The sequence below is a fragment of the Chelonia mydas genome, chromosome 10 (genome assembly GCF_015237465.2).
Source record: "Chelonia mydas isolate rCheMyd1 chromosome 10, rCheMyd1.pri.v2, whole genome shotgun sequence".
Classification (NCBI taxonomy): Eukaryota; Metazoa; Chordata; order Testudines; family Cheloniidae; genus Chelonia; species Chelonia mydas.
Window position 1 is genome coordinate 20,588,059 of NC_051250.2, and position 19,485 is coordinate 20,607,543.

Sequence of the window (19,485 nt, forward strand, 5' to 3'; positions counted from 1 at the left end):
ACTGCATGCTAGCAGCCAGCTTCAGGGAGTGTTTCAAAGAACCTGTAGTAAGGAGAAAGGAACCATCAAGTCTCTATTTGAGTAGATGCAGACATGTATTCTACTTAAGTGTGTGCATGCCCTGTGTGCCGGAGCCTGAGACTTTTTTGCCTATCAGGAGGCTTACAGGAGGCGCTCATGTCTCGTAGCTGTAGCTCCTCCCCTGGCAGGAGGCGCCACTCCAACTCTCCCCTCAGTTCCTTCTCACTACTGTGGCTGGAGTTGGAGCTCAGTGTGGTTGTAGTTTCACAATCTCGCATTTAGTTTTAGCCTAGTTTATTGTATATAGTTAGTTAGTGGTCAGTAGATAGTGTTAGTTGCTAGAGAACGTCCTCAGTGATGCCCTCACAGAGGTTTAAACATTGTCCTTCATGTGGAGGGATGACCCGCAATGTGGTGCTTGCTTTATCTCAGTAAGACCCACCTTAAAGTGTGTTGTTCAATCTGTAGATTATTCAGGAAGTGGACTCAGGTGGCATGGGACTTTTGCCTGACTTTTGACTTTTGCCATATGGCCTGATCTGGTATCGAGGCCCTCCTTGGGCCAAAGATTACCCTCGGGCTTGGAGAGCGCTGCCACCTCTCATTCTGGAGTATTGAACTATGTGAACAATCAAGACGGAGCACGTTCCAGGTTACTCTGCCTAGAGGCAATCAATCTGAGGCAATTCTGCATCAAAAAAGACATCACTGTGTTAGCAGTCCACTTGCTGGGAGTGCAAAATCATTGCACGGACAATCTCAGCAGGGCTTTATCCCTGAGCCATGAGTGGTTCCTGAAGGCGAGTGTTTTCCGAGTTGTCTTCGCAACGTAGGGCATGCCTGCGATCAACCTGTTTGCCACAAGGGAAAACAAAGTGTCACCTATTCTGCTCCGGGGGGAGCCTCAGTCTTGGCTCTCTCTCAGACACCTTCCTCTGCAGTTTACAGTTGACTCTTCTGTACACCTTTCTTCCTTTTCCGATCATTCTTCAGATCATCCCCAAGTTCAAGGCAGATCGGGCCAAGCTCATCCTCATTGGTCCAACATGGCCGAGACAGTGCTGGTTCTCAGAGCTACTTGCTCTGTTGGTTCAGCCTCCTGCACCTTACATCTTCCTGCACCTTACAGCATGGATGCTACATGGCTGAATGAAGCGGAGGAGCAGTGCTCGGCAGCTGTTCAACAGGTCCTACTCTGCAGTACGAAGTCCTCCACTAGGATGGCCTAGTCAGCAAAGTGGGAGAGGTTCTTGGTGTGGTCCTTGGCCCATAGGACCCAAACGACATGGGTTTCAATCTAGGACATCGTGCAGTAGCTGCTACATTTTCAGAAATTGGACCTTGCACTCAGTTCACTGAATGCATTTGGCAGCAATATCAGCGTTTCATCCCCATATTCAGGCAAACTCAGTTTTTTTCCAATGCCATGGTGACAAAGTTTCTGAAAGGGCTTCTCCATTTACATCCTCTGGTTCAGGACCCAGTCCACCTGTCGGACCTAAACATGGTGCTGGCGGCTGTAATGGGCCCTCCAGTCAAGCCCCTGTCATGCTGTCTGTTGCCCCTCCTGGCTCAGAAAACTACATTCCTGATAGCCATGACATCTGCAAGAGGAGTGTTTGAGTTGCAGGCCTTGATGGCTGAGCCGCCTTAACACTCAATTCTCCAGGGACAAGGTAACTCTGCGACCACGCCCAAGTTTTTATCCAAGGTGGTCGCTCGTTTTCATCTGAATCAGACGGTGTATTTACCTGTTTTTCCTCAGCCACATTCTCCCCAGTAGAACAGTGCCTCCACGCTCGGGATGTCAGGCAATGTCTAGCCTTTTATCTAGACAGGACTAAACGGTTTCATGCTTCATCTTGCCTGTTCGTGTCATATGCAGACCACATGAAGGGGCAAGAGGTCTCTGCACAGACCATCTCTAGATAGTTAACATCCCATATCAAGACTGCGTACGAGATAGCTTTGGCTGCACCTCCTCAATGGATATGGGCTCCCACCATGAGGGCGCAAACGATGTCAATAGCATTCAGTGATATTTCTGTAGTAGACAGGGCAGCCACATGGTCATCCATACATATGGACCATTATGCTGTTACCTCATCTTCCAAAGCAGATGCGGACTTTGGAAGGGCGGTCCTGTGATCCCTATTTCAGTAAACTCCAAGCTCCTCTTCCAGATTGGGGGTCACTGGTTGTGAGTCACCTAAATGGAATACATGTCTGCATCTAGTCAAAGAAGAAGAAATGGTTACTTACTGTTACTGTGGTTCTTCAAGATGTGATGCAGATGTGTATACCATAACCTACCCTCTATCCCCTCTGCATCAGAATCTCCTCTCATGGGCTTTCAGTGCAAAGGGACTGAGGGGGGTTGGGGCAGCGTCACCTCTATAGGCAGGGGAGGGACCACAAGGCACAAGTGCCACCCATCTGTGCGTACTGTTAGGCAAAAGGCTCCTTGCACTAGATGCACACACACCTAAGTGGAATATACGTCTGCATCACTTCTCGAAGAACCGCAGTTACAGCAAGTAACCATTTTTACCTTAAAAGCTACTTTGCTAGACACTAAAAATCAAGGACTGAATAAAGACTCTGAATTTATGGCTTATTACAAAAATCTTCAACCCACTAACAACCTCCACCTCCCCAGCCGCAATTTGTGTGTGTGTGTGTAATAATATTAAAATTCAGAATGATCCAGACAAACTGGAGAAAAAAATGCTCTGAAATAAATAGAATGAAATTCAGTAAAGACAAATGTAAAGTATTCCACTTAGGAAGGAACAATCAGTTGCACACATATACAATGGAAAATGACTGCCTAGGAAGGAGTACTGTGGAAAGGGATCTGTGGGTCATAGTGGATTACAAGCTAAATATGAGTCAACAATATAGCACTTTTGCAAAAAAAGCAAACATAATTCTGGGATGTATTAGCAGGACTGTTGTAAGCAAGACACAAGAATTAATTCTCCCACTTTACTCTGCACTGATTAGGCCTCAACTGGAGTATTATGTCCGGTTCTGGGAACCACGTTTCAGGAAAGATGTGGACAAATTGGATAAAGTCTAGAGAAGAGCAACAAAAATGATTAAAGGTCTAGAAAACATGATTTATGAGGGAAGATTTTAAAAATTGGGTTTGTTTAGTCTGGAGAAGAGAAAACTCGGGGGATATGATAACAGTTTTCAAGTACATAAAAGGTTGCTATGAAGAGGAGGGAAAAAAATTGTTCTCCTTAACCTCTGACAGGACAAGAAGAAATGGGATTAAATTGCAGCAAGGCCAGTTTAGGTTGGACATTAGGAAAAACTTCCTAACTGTCAGGATAGTTAAGCACTGGAATAAATTGGCCAGGGAGGTTGTGGAATCTCCATAATTGGAGATTTTTACAAGCAGGTTAGTCAAACACCTGTCAGGGATGGTCTAGCTAATACTAGATGATCTCTTGAGGTCCCTTCCAATTCTCTGATTTTATATATCATTCATAGATATAAAATATGCCTTTTTTACATGCTTTCTAGAATGGCAAACATTTTGAAATCAATTTAGTCACTGAAAGATCATAAATCTTTCTCTGATTTCTTTGCATACAATAATACATTATTTTCTTAGAAGAATCACAGAATTGTATTGCTTGCTTCATCCATTATCCTATGCACAGCCCCAATATGGGGCTTAAATGATTTGGTTGTAGCATTTTAGCTGGATCAAAGAGGAACTATGTGGACATCAGGGAGACCAATAAGAAGATGGTCACAATAATCAGTAATAAAATCTAAATTTTCTTGTAATGCTAATCCCATGAAATGAACTAATTAATTATTATTTTAAAGTTAGGCGACACCTGATAATTCATGAATGGCAGGATCATTCATGAAGGGCAGATGGATAATTTATCCTGGGAAACATGGTCCAGATTTAAAATTATAAAACTCAAAAAATCCCATTTTCTGTTGCTTTATTTGTTGCCAATGCATTTGAAACATAAATCAATGGAAGCCCATTTGAATCTGTTGATTTGGGCATTATGGTGTGAAAAATACAAAGCTGAGTGGTTCTGCCACCAGAACAACATACAAGATGCGTCATTCAAAGACAGAAAACATAAGCACAAGTTGATATTGCATAATTCACTGTTGTCTTGGAGATTAAACTTTCTTTTAGCAACCCTGTGTCACACAAGTTGGTGTGTGGGACACCTTTGGGAGATGTGTGTTATGGAGAGAGGCCACTGCTCATGCAAAGCTGAGAAAATGACTAGATTGAAGTATGGTCCACCTAAATACTTTTGGGTTTTCTGTCCAGAGTTTTAAGGCTCAGCTGGCCATGGAAGGAGTCTGGTGTAGTCTAAGTTAAGGTCGGGTTTTCAGGGTTTTTCTGAAAAACACTTATAGCGAAGGTTCATTATTATTTAAATTTTTCCAGGATGCTGATGCCTTTTCAGTCTGATTTTAGTTACTGAGATTGTTTGTTTTTTGCTTTTAACTTGCTGCTATGTGAAATCAGATTTTATTACTGATTATTGTGGCCACCTCCTTGCTGTTCTCTGTGATGTCCCCATAGTTCCTCTTTGATCCAGCTAAAATGCTACAACCAAAATTATTCATTGGTCAGATAATGTCATACCCCTCTTTGATTTGCTCTACTAGCTTCCCCTTGCCTGTTTTCAATACACTGCACAACTTCATCCTCCCAGATCATGTTCCTTCTTGTCCCTTGCACTTCTTCAACACCAGCCCAAATGCCCCCTTTGTTTACATCTTCATCTCATCTTGATGAGACTTATGAAATGTACTTCCAAATCCAGTATGTCAAGCCTCAACCCTCTCCTCAATCGGATCCCTTCATAAAAGTCTACTATTTTAATGAGGCTCACACAGGAAAGAAATGAAAAATAATAGCTTTTAAAAACTTCAAAAAGTCTATAAAACTTTATCCAAGGTGAGGCCTTCTGTGTTCAAAAGCTCTTTAGTTTCGAGGCCATCTTCATGTCCATAGTATCCAGCATATTGTCAGCACTTAAGTTGTCATCAGTAATAAAGGATAATAGGAAGAGCTTTTGCTATGAAAGTTCATTTATTTATTTACTATATTTGACATACCTACCAAAAGAAAGTCATAGTCTTGCAGAATTATATTTTAGAAGTGGATTTCCCATTTATTAATTTTTTCTCCTATCATATTTACTATTGTTATCTTAACACCCATGAAAATCCTAATCTTTCTCTAATAAAGGGTTTCTTTGACTCTTTTCTAAATTGTTGCATGTGTTAATGTCACTCCTGTTACCTTCTAAGACAAATGATGAGGTTACTTTCAGAAAAGCAGCTGAAACTTCTTTATTTGACGGACTAATTAAAAATGAAGGATGTGTTGGTTGATCACAACTTCTTTTTATCATGCCATTCACTCTTACGGTAATAGTAAAAAGGATTTCATTATTAAAAATAATCTCATTAAACTTTTGTGCCATATTGTGTTTTTTTTTTCATTATTTTATAAGCAGCGTATTAGAAAAACTCAGAGCACAGCATCTTAGAAGCTTATTTGTTAGGGGGAATATCTGAACAAAGATGAAAAAATGTGAGTTCCATTGCTGAGGGATGAATCATCCTATTGTTCCAAGTCCAAAGAGCTGGGCTTGGAGCAAGAGTGTCTCAAGGAGAATGGGGGAGAGGAATCCTCCCAACTAGGCAACACAGCAGCTGCACACCTGCTCCTTGGCCTTTGCCCCACTCTTAGGGGCAGAGTCATCTCACACTGCCTGAATCCCAGCTTCAGTGAGGCTGTTGGATTTACAGAATGGGAGATCTAACAGCCCTACTACATCCCTCCTCCATCTGCACCTACATCTCTTTACAACCCACAGCTCTTGTGCTGCAGAGATAGTCCATGAGAAGCTGGGTTTGGTAGTGGACAAGGTGAGCTCAACCAAGACATGGCAATCTAAAGCAGTAATAAGATAAAAAGATTTGACTGACGTAGTCCAATCAGATGGTGATGCTTTCGTATCAGTTAGTGAGGAAACTGAATCATAGTAGCACAGGAGGTAAGTTGATGATTTCAGCAGTAGGAGACTTAACTTTTCAAATATTCTTGATATGATAGAGGTAGAGGGTAGGGGATATAAGAGGAGATGACAAATATCTCCATTTCTTACCCCTGTAAGATGAGGGGGTGGTATGGTTCTGCTTGCTTTCTTTTGTAAAAATTTGGAGTTGTGTGGCTTACGATTTTTATAAGGATATAGCTGCAAATACGATAGTGTCTGAGAACATGCTTTCTGTAAATAGTTTACATGCTTCGTTTTTTACTATTTCATCCTGTTCTATCTGTCTGTTACTTCTAATGCCAAACATATTGATTATGAGCTGTTTAAAAGTTAATTTGGTAATTAAGGCTGTCTACACTCAATCTGTCAGTCTTTGAACGCAAACAACTTGAGACTATAAAGGAGGAAGTCCCTTGCTTGTCACTATAATCCAGTGTTGCATCAGTGAGTTGAAATTTCTACTTGTCAAACAAATGAACATTACCCTTCTCATTTTTGCATGTAAGATGTATTGTGAATCCTGATGCATAAAAGTCTTTTCTGTTTTTAATTACTCCAATATTTTCAATACATAGTAATGTATCTTAAGTGTGTATGCAATGATTTTCTCCACTGTACTGGAAAGATAATTATAACAGTAGCAAAAATAATGAATAAATCCAGGTACACATTGAACACTTTTATTCTAAAGCCAAAGCCTAAATGCCATTATTATAGACACAGTCTCTGAGCACATTCTCACCACCAGACAGCAGAGTGATGCAATTCAAACGGCCATATATAGAAAGCAAACACAGTCTGAGCTTACAGTTTGACATACAATCATACAATCAACATAGAATTGTAGAAATGTAGGGCTGGAAGGGAACTGGAAGACCATCAAGTCCAGCCCCCTGTGCTGAGGTGGGACCAAGTAAACCAACCGGGACAGGTGTTTATCCAACCTGTTCTTAAAAACCTCCAGTGATGGGGATTCCACAACCTCCCTTTGAAGCCTGTTTCCGAGAACTTAACCATCCTTATACTTAGAAAGTTTTTCCTGATCTCTAACCTAAATCTCCTTTGCTGCACATTAAGCCCATTACTACTTGTCCTAACTTCAGTGAACATGGAAAGCAATTAATCACAGTCCTCTTTATAACAGGCGTTAATATTTTTGAACACTGTTATCAGGTCCCCCTTGAATCTTCTTTTCTTAGGACTAAATATGCCCATTTTTTTAACTTTTCCACATAGTTCAGGTTTTCTAAACCTTTTATCATTTTTGTTGATCTTCTCTGGATTCTCTTCAATTTATCCATACACTTTCCTAAGGTGTGGTACGCAGAATTGGACACAGTATTCAAGCAAAGGCCTCAACAGTGCTAAGTAAATCGGGACAATTACCTCCTGTGTCTTACGTAGGACATTCCTTTTAATACACCACAGAATATTAGTAGTCTCTTTTACAGCTGCATCACATTGTCAACTCTCATTCAATTTGTGTTCCATTTTAACTCCCAGATCCTTTTCAACAGTACTACCTTCAAGACAGTTATTCCCCATTTTGTAATTGTGCATTTGATTTTTTCTTCTTAAGTGTAATACTTTGCACTTTATTGACTTTCATCTTGTCGATTTCAGACCAATTTTTCAATTTGTTTAAGTTCTTTTGAATTCTAATCCGCTCCCCAATGTGCTTGCAAGCCCTCCTACCTTTGTGTCATCTGCATATTATATAAACATACTCGTCTCTCCATTGTCCAAGTTATTAATGAAAATATTGAATAGGACCAGACACAGAACTGATTCCTGTTGGGACACCACTAGAGCTGCCCTCCCAGTCTGAGACGGAACCATTGCTAACTGCTCTTTGAGAACAGTCTTTTAACCAGTTGTGCACCCACCTTATAATAATTTCATCCAGACCACATTTCCATAGTTTACTTACGAGAATGTCATGTGAGACAGCATCAAAAGCCTTACAGAAATCAAGATATATCATGTCTACTACTACTGGGCCAACTACTGGGCCAGAGCCAGTAACTGACAAAGAAGCAAAGTAGGTTGATGTGCCATGATTTGTTCTTGACATATCCATGCTGGCTATTCCTTATAACCCTATTATCCTCTAGGTGCTTACAAACTGATTGTTTGATCATTTGTTCCAGTATCTTTTCAGGTGTTGAAGTTAGGCTGACTGGTCTATGTGTCCCTGGTTCCCCTTTTTAAAAATAGATATGTTTTGGACCTCACCTGTCGTCCTTTAGTTCTCAAAGATAATTGCTAACATTTCCAAGATTGCTTCAGCTAATTCCTTAAGTACCCCAGGATGAATTTAATCAGGCCCTGCTGACTTGAATACATCTAATTTATCTAAATATTCTTTAACCTGTTCTTTCCCTGTTTTGGCTTGGATTCCTTCTCTGTTGCTAATATTAATTGTGTTGAGTATCTGGTCACCTTTAATCTTATTCGTGCAGACTGAAGCCAAATAGGCATTAAACACCTCAGCCTTCTTGATTCCATCAGTTATTAGCTCCCCTCCCCCACTAAGTAGAGGCCCCACACTTACCTTTGTCTTTCTCTTGCTCCTAATGTATTTAAAGAACCTCTTTTTATTGCTTGTTCTCCCCTTTGCTAGGTGTACCTCATTTTGTGGTTCAGCCTCTCTCATTTTATCCCTACATGATTGTGCTTTTCTTTTGTACTCCTCCTTATCAATGTGTCCATGTTTCTTCTCCTTGTAGGATTCCTTTTTAATTTTCTGCTCATTAAAGAGCTCCTGAAGGAGCCATATTGGCCTCTTACTACTCTTTCTGGGTTTCCTTCATATCAGAATAGTTTGCAGCTGTGCCTTTAACGCTGTCATTTAGCTCTCCTGAACTCCTTTATCTCTTAGATTTTCAGATTTTTGTCCCATGGAACCTTACCTACCATTTCTCTGAGTTTGTTAAAGTCTGCTTTTTTTTTTTAAGTTCATTGTCCTTATTGTGCCACTCTCACTGCTTCCTTTCCTTAGAATCATTAAATCTATCATTTCATGATCACTTCCAACCAAATTGCTTTCCATCTTTAGATTCACTACCAATTCCTGCCTGATGGTCAGAATCAAGTCTAAAATGATTGTTCCCTAATAACTTCCACCACCTTCTGAAACAAAAATATATTCCTAGAACTTATTGGAAATGGTGTTTTGCTGTTTTACTTTTCCCACAGGTATCTGGGTAGTTCAAGTCCCCCATTATTAGCAGGTCTTGTGTTTGGATATTTCTGCTATTTGTTCTAGAAATGCCTCATCCACTTCCTCTTCCTGATTTGGTGGCCTATTGTAGACCCCCTATCATGACGTTACCCCTACTGTTTACCCTTTTTATCTTTACCTAGAGACTTTTAACTTGTTTGCCTCTCCCCTCCCTCTGGACCGCGGAACAAGTGTATATATTTTCGATGTGTAATAAAGTGCCTCCTTGCTTTTTTCTCTGTTTGTTCTTCCTGAACAAACTATACCCCTCTATGCCAATATTCCATTCGTGAGATTTATCCCACCAAATCTCTGATGCCAACTAAGTAATAATGTAGCTTATGTAATAATACTTCCAGTCCTTCCTATTTGTTCTGCATACTATTTGCGTTTGTGTATAGATATGTAAGATGTTGAGCAAATTCTCCCACTGACTTGCCTCTTGTTGCTCCTATGACCCTGCTGTAATTTTCTGTGTCCCCCATAACATATAGTCCCTGCGGTCACCTTTTTTATGCTTACCTGTGGGCTTTTGTCACCTGCCCCCTCTGAACCTAGTTTAAAGCCTCCCTCAGCAAGTTAGTGAGTTAGCACCCAAAGATGCTCTTCCCCTTCTTGGTCAGATGGACCCCATCCTTCCATTTGTCGACACTATCTGCACAGCCATGCATTCATCTTCAGGATGTGCCTATCCCAGCCTGTGCCCTTAAGCTGAACTCAGGGGATAGATGAGAACACAACCTGCACTCCCAACTCCTTCATCTTCACTCCCAAAGCCCTGTAGTCACTGCTGATCTGCTCAGGGTCATGCCTGACAGTATCATTAGTGCCCATGTGGATGAGCAGCATGGAGGAGTAGTCAGAGGGACGGATAAGCCTCAGCAGTGTTTCTCTAAAGTCTCAGATGCAGGCTTCAGGCAGGCAGCACATCTCCCAGGACCTCATGTCAGATTGGCTCCGTCCCTGCCTCAAAACTCTAATGCTGCCACCATTCAGGGGTAGTGGCTGTGCGCCTCCCAGCTATGGGGGCAGGCAGTGGCTCCTCCTCAGCTATTGGTGTCTGCTCCTCACTTCCTTTTGCCAGAACAGCATATTGGTTCTCGACTGCAATGGATGGGATGGAGGGGTAGGTGGAGCACTATCTACTGTCCTAAGTGGCCAACAGCCAGTCTCCTCCTCATAGAGCAGCCAGTTCTTCTTCCTCCTCTGGTGCTGCTGTAGTCATCTGTAGTCAGCTAACATCCTCGGTCCCGGATGTTTCCACATGTGTTCTGTAGATGAAGTCGTCATGCTCTTGGATGCTATTCAGATGAACCACCTCCTCCTGCAGCTCTCACTTGGTGCCTGGGTGACTCTGATTGACTCCACCAACAGATAGCTCTTTTTTAGGGGAAAGTAACAAAGAACCAGAAGGTCATTAAAAAGAGCAGTTATTCTAAGCTGTTATCTACAGATGCACCTCAGGCAGAATTTAACACCATGACAAAATCAATTAAACTGAATTGGTATCCAAAACAAATGCTGGGCAGAGTAATCAAGAATGCATACAAGCTAAAAATGACTTAATGGGTAAAAGGAATTGATTTCCCAGCAGGATGCATTCATCTTCTGGATCAAATAAATGAAGAGTGTAAAAAAGAACTGGAAGCTGTAGCATTTGACCATTCTTCTGCTGACTAGGCCAACAGTTAAGAGGTATCCTACAAAATATACCCTGCAAAGACTGTGATGTTTATAAGGTGATGAAACAAAGAAAGAACTGGAGTACTTGTGGCACCTTAGAGACTAACAAATTTATTTGAGCATAAGCTTTCGTGAGCTACCTATTTTTACCCATTTGTTAGTCTCTAAGGTGCCACAAGTACTCCTTTCTTTTTGCGAATACAGACTAACACGGCTGCTACTCTGAAAGAAAGAACTGGATATTCAAATGAACCAGCGTAATACAGGCAACCATAAACTTGGAGACTGTTAGCCAAAAGGTTTGTCCTTAAATACAAATGGTGGTAACTCTGTTCTTATAGCAAAGGACAAATTAGAAAAGAGAGTGACAAGAGCACTGCACATATATGTGCCCAGAAAGCTGTTGGCAAAAATAATTTGGATAGAATACAATGCACTGAATTGTTGCCTTTATATGTATTTGCTAGAGATACTGGCAGGACCACTGAAATGTACATAGAATGGCTTGTACTACTGCACTCAACTCTTGATTGCTTAATAAGATATCTGGTTGAAAGGAAAATGTTCCAGCTGTGCAGGTCTGTGGCCAGGCAATATGTCAGGATTAAAATTATTGCATTCATCAAAGGGAAACAAGGCAGGAGAATAATCATCTTCTCCTTGCCACTTTTCAATCTCCCCCATCCCCCACCACCAAAAACATTTTTTTAGCAGTTTCTGCATATTGCGGCTGGGTTTTGTATACCCGCACTTTCAGTGCTGAGCAGGCAGTCTGCAGCTGAAACTGACAAGTGTGAGACACTCTCAGATGCTGGCAGCCTTTTCCATCTTGTTTCTCCAGAAATGGAAGTTGGGTGGACTTAAGATAAGGGGAAGATTTTTTTTAAAATATGTCTTGAAAGTTCCTAATTTATTTCTCAAAAAGAAAAGGAGTACTTGTGGCACCTTAGAGACGAACAAATTTATTTGAGCATAAGCTTTCGTGAGCTACAACTCACTTCATCGGAAGCATGCAGTGGAAAATACAGTAGGGTGATTTTATATATACACAGAGAGCATGAAACAATGGTGTTATCGTACACACTGTAACGAGAGTGATCAGGTAAGGTGAGCTATTACCAGCAGAAGAGAAAAAAAAACCTTTTGTAGTGATAATCAAGGTGGGCCATTTCCAGCAGTTGACAAGAACGTGTGAGGAACGGTGATGGGGGGAAATAAACATGGGGAAATAGTTTTACTTTGTGTAATGACCCATCCACTCCCAGTCTTTATTCAAGCCTAATGTAATGGTGTCCAGTTTGCAAATTAATTCCAATTCAGCAGTCTCTCATTGGAGTCTGTTTTTGAAGTTTTTTTGTTGTAATATTGCGACTTTTAGGTCTGTAATCGAGTGACCAGAGAGATTGAAGTGTTCTCCGACTGGTTTTTGAATGTTATAATTCTTGACATCTGATTTGTGTCCATTTATTCTTTTATGTAGAGACTGTCCAGTTTGGCCAATGTACATGGCAGAGGGGCATTGCTGGCACATGACGGCATATATCACATTGGTAGATGTGCAGGTGAACGAGCCTCTGATAGTGTGGCTGATGTGATTAGGCCCTATGCTGGTGTCCCCTGAATTGATATGTGGACACAGTTGGCAACGGGCTTTGTTGCAAGGATAGGTTCATGGGTTAGTGTTTTTGTTGTGTGGTGTGTGGTTGCTGGTGAGTATTTGCTTCATGTTGGGGAGCTGTCTGTAAGCAAGGACTGGCCTGTCTCCCAAGATCTGTGAGAGTGATGGGTTGTCCTTCAGGATAGGTTGTAGATCCTTGATGATGCGCTGGAGAGGTTTTAGTTGGGGGCTGAAGGTGATGGCTAGTGGTGTTCTGTTATTGTCTTTGTTGGGCCTGTCCTGTAGTAGGTAACTTCTGGGTACTCTTCTGGCTCTGTCAATCCGTTTCTACACTTCAGCAGATGGGTATTATAGTTGTAAGAACGCTTGATAGAGATCTTGTAGGTGCTAGTAATAGCTCGCCTTACCTGATCACTCTCGTTACAGTGTGTATGGTAACACCCATTATTTCATGTTCTCTGTGTATATAAAATTGCAGTACTGTATTTTCTACTGCATGCATCCGATGAAATGAGCTGTAGCTCACGAAAGCTTATGCTCAGATAAATTTGTTAGTCTCTAAGATGCCACAAGTCCTCCTTTTCTTTTTGCGGATACAGACTAACGCAGCTGCTACACTGTAACTTATTTCTGCCCATGCAACATCTGTTTCCACGTAAGCGGATCTGGCCACTAGCAGCTGAAATTGAATTTCAGCTGTTGGTGGCTGTTTCCATAGAAAAGAGTGCTAGATGCATTTCTAATACATTTCTGTATTATAATAATGCATTTTTACATCCTACATAAATCTTTGTAATAAACTAAGCAAAATAATTCTATATTTAAATAAAATTTAGGTTGTGATGTTAAAAATAGGTTTAAAAAATTCATCATTAAGGCAAATGCTCTAGGATTCTGTTTTCAATCATTCTGCTGTAGATCTGGAGTAGCTCCATTTAAGTCAATGGAGTTACTCTGAATTTACATCAGTGGAACTGATAACAGAATTTCATATTTTTATACTTAATTCACATTATTTTGGTGTTTTCCATCCAACCAGACACACTCCAAGCAGTCTACACTTCTTAGTCAAGATGGAGTCCTATTGATCTATAACTCCTTATTTGGAGAAAATCCATTTTGTACCCTTTGAACTCTTTCTCCTTTCTTTTGATGGATTCTCTGCTTTCCGTCAAAAGCAGGGGTGAGTGGCTTCCTACTGGGCTAACTCTGATAATTCATGAACATGCCAGCAGGAGGAGCTTGTGTATTTAAAGATACTTCTGGTAAAACAAGCACTGAGTTACACCTGATGTATATAACACTGTTTTCACATACCGCATAAACTACTGGATAGTCAATAACTGTCTGTTTAGCTTCATGATCCTACCAGTTGTCAGCAGTGCCATCATTCTGGCAAACTGAATCCTAGCGTTAAAGGTAATCTTTTTGTTATGAGAAATGCCAGTCAAGGCAAAATTTGTTTATTTCTTCCCTTTTATAAATCTGATGCTTATGCATACTGAAAATTATGTGTATTTATTTTTATTACTTCCAGTTTAGCCCTGGAAGACAAGCGACTAGGGTGGCACTGCTGATACCTGTTCCAGGAGACCAGCAAGCTATAACATAGTATTCCCATGAGCTGGATAGGGTGAATTGGCCTAAAAAGTCATTATATCCAAAACTCACTTGTTATAGAAACAGGATAGCAAACCAAATGGATTTATACAAATTTCAACCCAGCCTGTCAGGCCTAACAAATGGAAATGATCATGAATTTCAGATAACAGCGGAACATATTACATGTCTGACAAGCTGGAATGTTAGAACTCTATTTGCTCCAGGCCAGACTGAGCTAGTAGCAGAGAAGTTAAGGAAATTACAAGTTTCCTTTGCTACCATACAAGAGACACATTGGCTGAGTACAGGAGAGTTGACAGGTGGAAATTATACTTTCTTTCACTCTGGTCGTTCAAGTGGACAAGCAAAGCATAGAGATGGGGTTGTTATAGCAGTGGACAAGAAAACAGTTACTTCAGTGAACAGCTGGAAACTGGTGTCTGGGTGGATTGTCATAGCAGAGTTTACTACTGCTTATGATAAACTATGCATAACAGCATAATAGCGTTACGCACCAGCAGAAGAAGAGGGATGGATTTTATCAGCAGCTGGATAATACTGTAGATCATGGTATTTTCCTGATAATGAGATATATGAATGCAAAGATTAGTAGTGGACATGGTAAACAAATGAATAGTGTTGGACCACACAGCATCATGATGGCAAACAATAATTAGAAAAACTTAAAAATTTGCTGTGAGATGCATGATCTAATTATTGGTGGTACTTGGTTTCTTCACAAAGACACACACAAGGTTACATAGAACTCATCAGACGGTCAAACTGTAAACCAGACTGACCATATTATTATCAGTAAAAGGCATAGACTGTAACTGTTGGATATTAGTCTACAGAAATGCTGAGTGTGGCAGTGATCATGAATGGGAAAAATTAAGTTAAAGTCCAAGAAAAAAAGATGGGTGCAGCTGGAACTAAATATTATCTTGATAAGATAAAGGATAGCTCTACAAGGGAGGCATAAAAGGTGATGCTTGGAAGGCCTTTCAAGATAAGGTGGATAGAAAGCTGGCTAGATTGTCGGGCTCAACGGTAGTGATCAATGGCTTCATGTCTAGTTGTCAGCCGGTATCAAGTGGAGTGCCCCAAGGATCAGTCCTGGAGCCGGTTTTGTTCAATATCTTCATTAATGATCTGGAGGATGGCGTGGACTGCACCCTCAGCAAGTTTGCAGATGACACTAAACTGGGAGAAGTGGTAGATACGCTGGAGGGTAGGGAAAGGAGACAGAGGGCCCTAGACAAATTAGAAGATTGGGCCAAAAGAAATCTGATGAGGTTCAACAAGGACAAGTGCAGAGTCCTGCACTTAGAACAGAAGAATCCCATGCACCGCTACACACTAGGGACCAATTGGCTAGGCAGCAGTTCTGCAGAAAAGGTTACAGTGGATGAGAAGCTGGATATGAGTCAACAGTGTGCCCTTGTTGCCAAGAAAGCTAACGGCATTTTGGGCTGTATAAGTAGGGGCATTGCCAGCAGATCGAGGGACGTGATCGTTCCCCTCTATTCGACACTGCTGAGGCCTCATCTGGAGTACTGTATCCAGTTTTGGGCCCCACACTACAAGAAGGATGTGGAAAAATTGGAAAGAGTCCAGCGGAGGGCAACAAAAATGATTAGGGGACTGGAACACATGAGTTATGAGGAGAGGCTGAGGGAACTGGGATTGTTTAGTCTGCAGAAGAGAAGAATGAGGGGGGATTTGATAGCTGCTTTCAACTACCTGAAAGGGGGTTCCAAAGAGGATGGATCTAGACTGTTCTCAGTGGTAGCAGATGACAGAACAAGGAGTAATGGTCTCAAGTTGCAGTGGGGGAGGTTTAGGTTGGATATTAGGAAAAACTTTTTCACTAGGAGGTTGGTGAAATACTGGAATGCGTTACCTAGGGAGGTGGTGGAATCTCCTTCCTTAGAAGTTTTTAAGGTCAGACTAGATGACCTCCTGAGGTCCCTTCCAACCCTGATATTCTATGATTCTATTATATTAATTTGTGATGATGAAGAAATCTCCCTATAGACTGGCTGGGAAATATTCAAGGAAAAAATATAGAACACAGTGGAGGAAGTTATTGGAAGGCATAAGCAACCCATGAAAAGCTGGACAAGCAACAAAACAAGAACATCACCGTAAATGTGTAAACAAGTCAAATAAGTCTGCTGGGAAAGCGGAAGGAATAAAAGCGTTATGCAAAGTGGTGAAGAAATTACAAGGATTGGACAAGCAACGGTTTTGGAGAGAAGAGGCTCAGCAACTAGAGTAGGCCTCCAGAAATCAAGATATGAAAATAATATACAAAAAGATTAAGTTGTATGGAAACACAATCAGGCCAACAATACAAGCGGCAAAAAAGTACCTGTGAACTGACAACAAATGCCAAAGAGGTGCTGGAAGTAGGGAAGGACCATTCTGACAAAGTCTGAACCCTGCAGTTCATCCAGATGCAAGCATTCTAGTCATGCTAGGTGAATAGGGCAGCTTTCAAAGAGAAGGGACATCTGAACTACCATCAGAAGAAGAAATAGAAAGAGCAAGTGAAGCAGTTAAAAAATAGACAACTGAACTGCTCAATTGCTTAAAAGCCAATTAGACAAGTGCTATCGAAGCATCAGAAAAAATATACAAAAAGGTATGGGAAGAAGAGGAGTCACCAGATAACTGGCTAAACGCAGTAGTTGGGCCAATCTTGAAGAAAGGAGATCCTGCAAATTTAAATAATTATAGGCATATAAGTATATCATCAGTATTGGGAAAAATCATGATGAAAGTAACTGTCAATGGATTAAGGCCAGTTTTAGAAAAATTAGTAGGCGAGGAACAGTGCAACTTCAGACCAGGTCCAAGTTGCATTTATTAGTTATTCATGCTCTGACAGTTGATGGAACAAAAAGTGAGAATGGGGTTTAAAGATGTTTGCTGTTTTCATCAACTTCACAACAGCATTTGGTTTATAGGAAAACATTATGGAAAGTAGCAAAATCATATGGAGTTTCAGATAAGATGATTGCAATTACAAAGGCTATGTATAAAGATTCCTACAATGCTGTAAGAATTGATAGAGACTCAAGCAACTTGTTCAAGAGAGTTTGATGTAAGACAAGGGGATATGGAATCACTGTCACTTTTCTTCATGTTCTTAAACATTAAGAATGTTAGTTGAGTTGGAGGATGTGACATTGGATGATCTAGAGTTAAACTTCTTAGTTTGGGCAGATGACATCATACAACTGGCAGACCCATTTGAGTTAATGATGATGCTCTTTGCTACTTGGATAATTGGTGCATTAATACAGTAATAATAGTAAAGGAGTACTTGTGGCATCTTAGAGACTAACAAATTTATTTGAGCATAAGCTTTCGTGAGCTATAGCTCACTTCATCGGCTGCATGCAGTGGAAAACACAGTGGGGAGATTTTATATACACAGGGAACATGAAATATTGTGTGTTACCATACACACTGTAATGAGAGTGATCAGGTAAGGTGAGCTATTACCAGCAGGAGACGGGGGTGGGCGAGGAGGGAACCCTTTTGTAGTGATAATCAAGGTGGGCCATTTCCAGCAGTTGACAAGAATGTGTATTCCTTACATGTTCTTGTCAACTGCTGGAAATGGCCCACCTTGATTATCAGTACAAAAGGGTTTTTTTGTTTTTTGGGTTTTTTTTTTTCCTCTCCTGCTGGTAATAGCTCACCTTACCTGATCGCTCTCGTTACAGTGTGTATGGTAACACCCATTGTTTCATGTTCTCTGTGTATATAAAATCTCCCCACTGTATTTTCCACTGCATGCATCCGATGAAGTGAGCTGTAGCTCACGAAAGCTTATGCTCAAATAAATTTGTTCGTCTCTAAGGTGCCACAAGTACTCCTTTTCTTTTTGCGGATACAGACTAACACAGCTGCTACTCTGAAACCAGTAATAATAGTATAGTCATAAGTAGTAATAAATTCCCTCCCACAGCACCTATATCAATAAAAATAGAATCGAGGTAACATTAATATGCACAATTGAAATTGATTCAGAAAGCAGGCTCTTCTAGGTACTGCATATAGCTTTTGTTAATTTGGATTCTCCAGTACTGTGATGTTACAAAATGAAAAATCATAAAATCTGGAAATGTAGACATGGATATCTAATTATCTATGGCTGCCACAGAGTAAGATTATGTACCCAGACAAATTTTAGTGTTTTGATTTTATTGACAAGCAAGCAAAGCACTAAAGTTGTAATGTGTAAACCTTGCTATTACACAAGAACAACAAGTGTGTTGCTAAGAAGTTTTGAGATTTGATGAGCATTTTATGCAATTATTTTCATGTTGCGGACTTTCTGGTCACAGCGGAAGAATAAGTACTGTATTAGGAACTCTAGTGAACTTTAGTTAAAATCAGTATACTTAAGGCTGTCTCAAAACTGAGGCTACTTCAAACTATTCTGATAGGGAAATGCACAACAATGAAACTTCACGTTGCTATTTGAAAAGCATTTTTATTTTCTGCTAACATTTTCTATTTAGCAACTGACTTTGGCAGAGTATTTTCTGGAACGACTGTCCATTATGTTGGGGAATATTGGCAACTGTTTATTAGCCTTACAAAACTAATGGTTATCACTGACAAAATGAAGTACTGTTGACTGACTTATCTTACTAAAGTACTCTGCTCCCTGAGGGTGAAATTTGCATCTTTGAACAGAGCCTGTACAAGGCCTATGTTCCATTTAGGTCCATCCCATTTAAGCCCTCAAAATATATCTTAAATGGAATCTAAGTGTTCATGTAATAATAATACCTACCTCTTTTACAGTGCTTTTCATCAGTAGTTCTCCAAGTGGTTTTACGAAGGAAATAAGCCTTAGGCAGGCTCACTGCAGTGGTAAATGTCATCCTGCAGGGAGAAGAGATCTACATGGAGTTAATGTATTGTTTGCTTCCAAAATACATCAGCTTTTACCCAAAATAGTAAGGACTGCAGAAGAGCATCTCTCTTTTTAATTCATCAACTCAGATTGAATATTGGTATAAATAGCTGATTTTACATGTCAAAATAACTTTGACTTTGCATGCTGCATAACCTTGTTATCATTTGGCTGGTTTGTGAAATGGTAATCAGTGATGTTGATTGAGACATGAGCAAACTGTATAATTTTAAATCCTGTAGAATCCTCTAAAAGTATAGCAAAAGTACACCATTATTCCTTTCTAATGTAGTTTTTGAGGAGTCTATAGCCTCTGAATGAGGCAGAATTTTCC

At 40.5% G+C, this 19,485-nt stretch overlaps 1 protein-coding gene across 4 annotated transcripts in view; it reads left to right on the plus strand.

Moving 5' to 3' along the window:
* The window catches only part of SNX29 (sorting nexin 29), a 450,561-nt gene that overhangs the window by 418,853 nt on the left and 12,223 nt on the right, over window positions 1-19,485 (plus strand). The window lies entirely within an intron of this gene.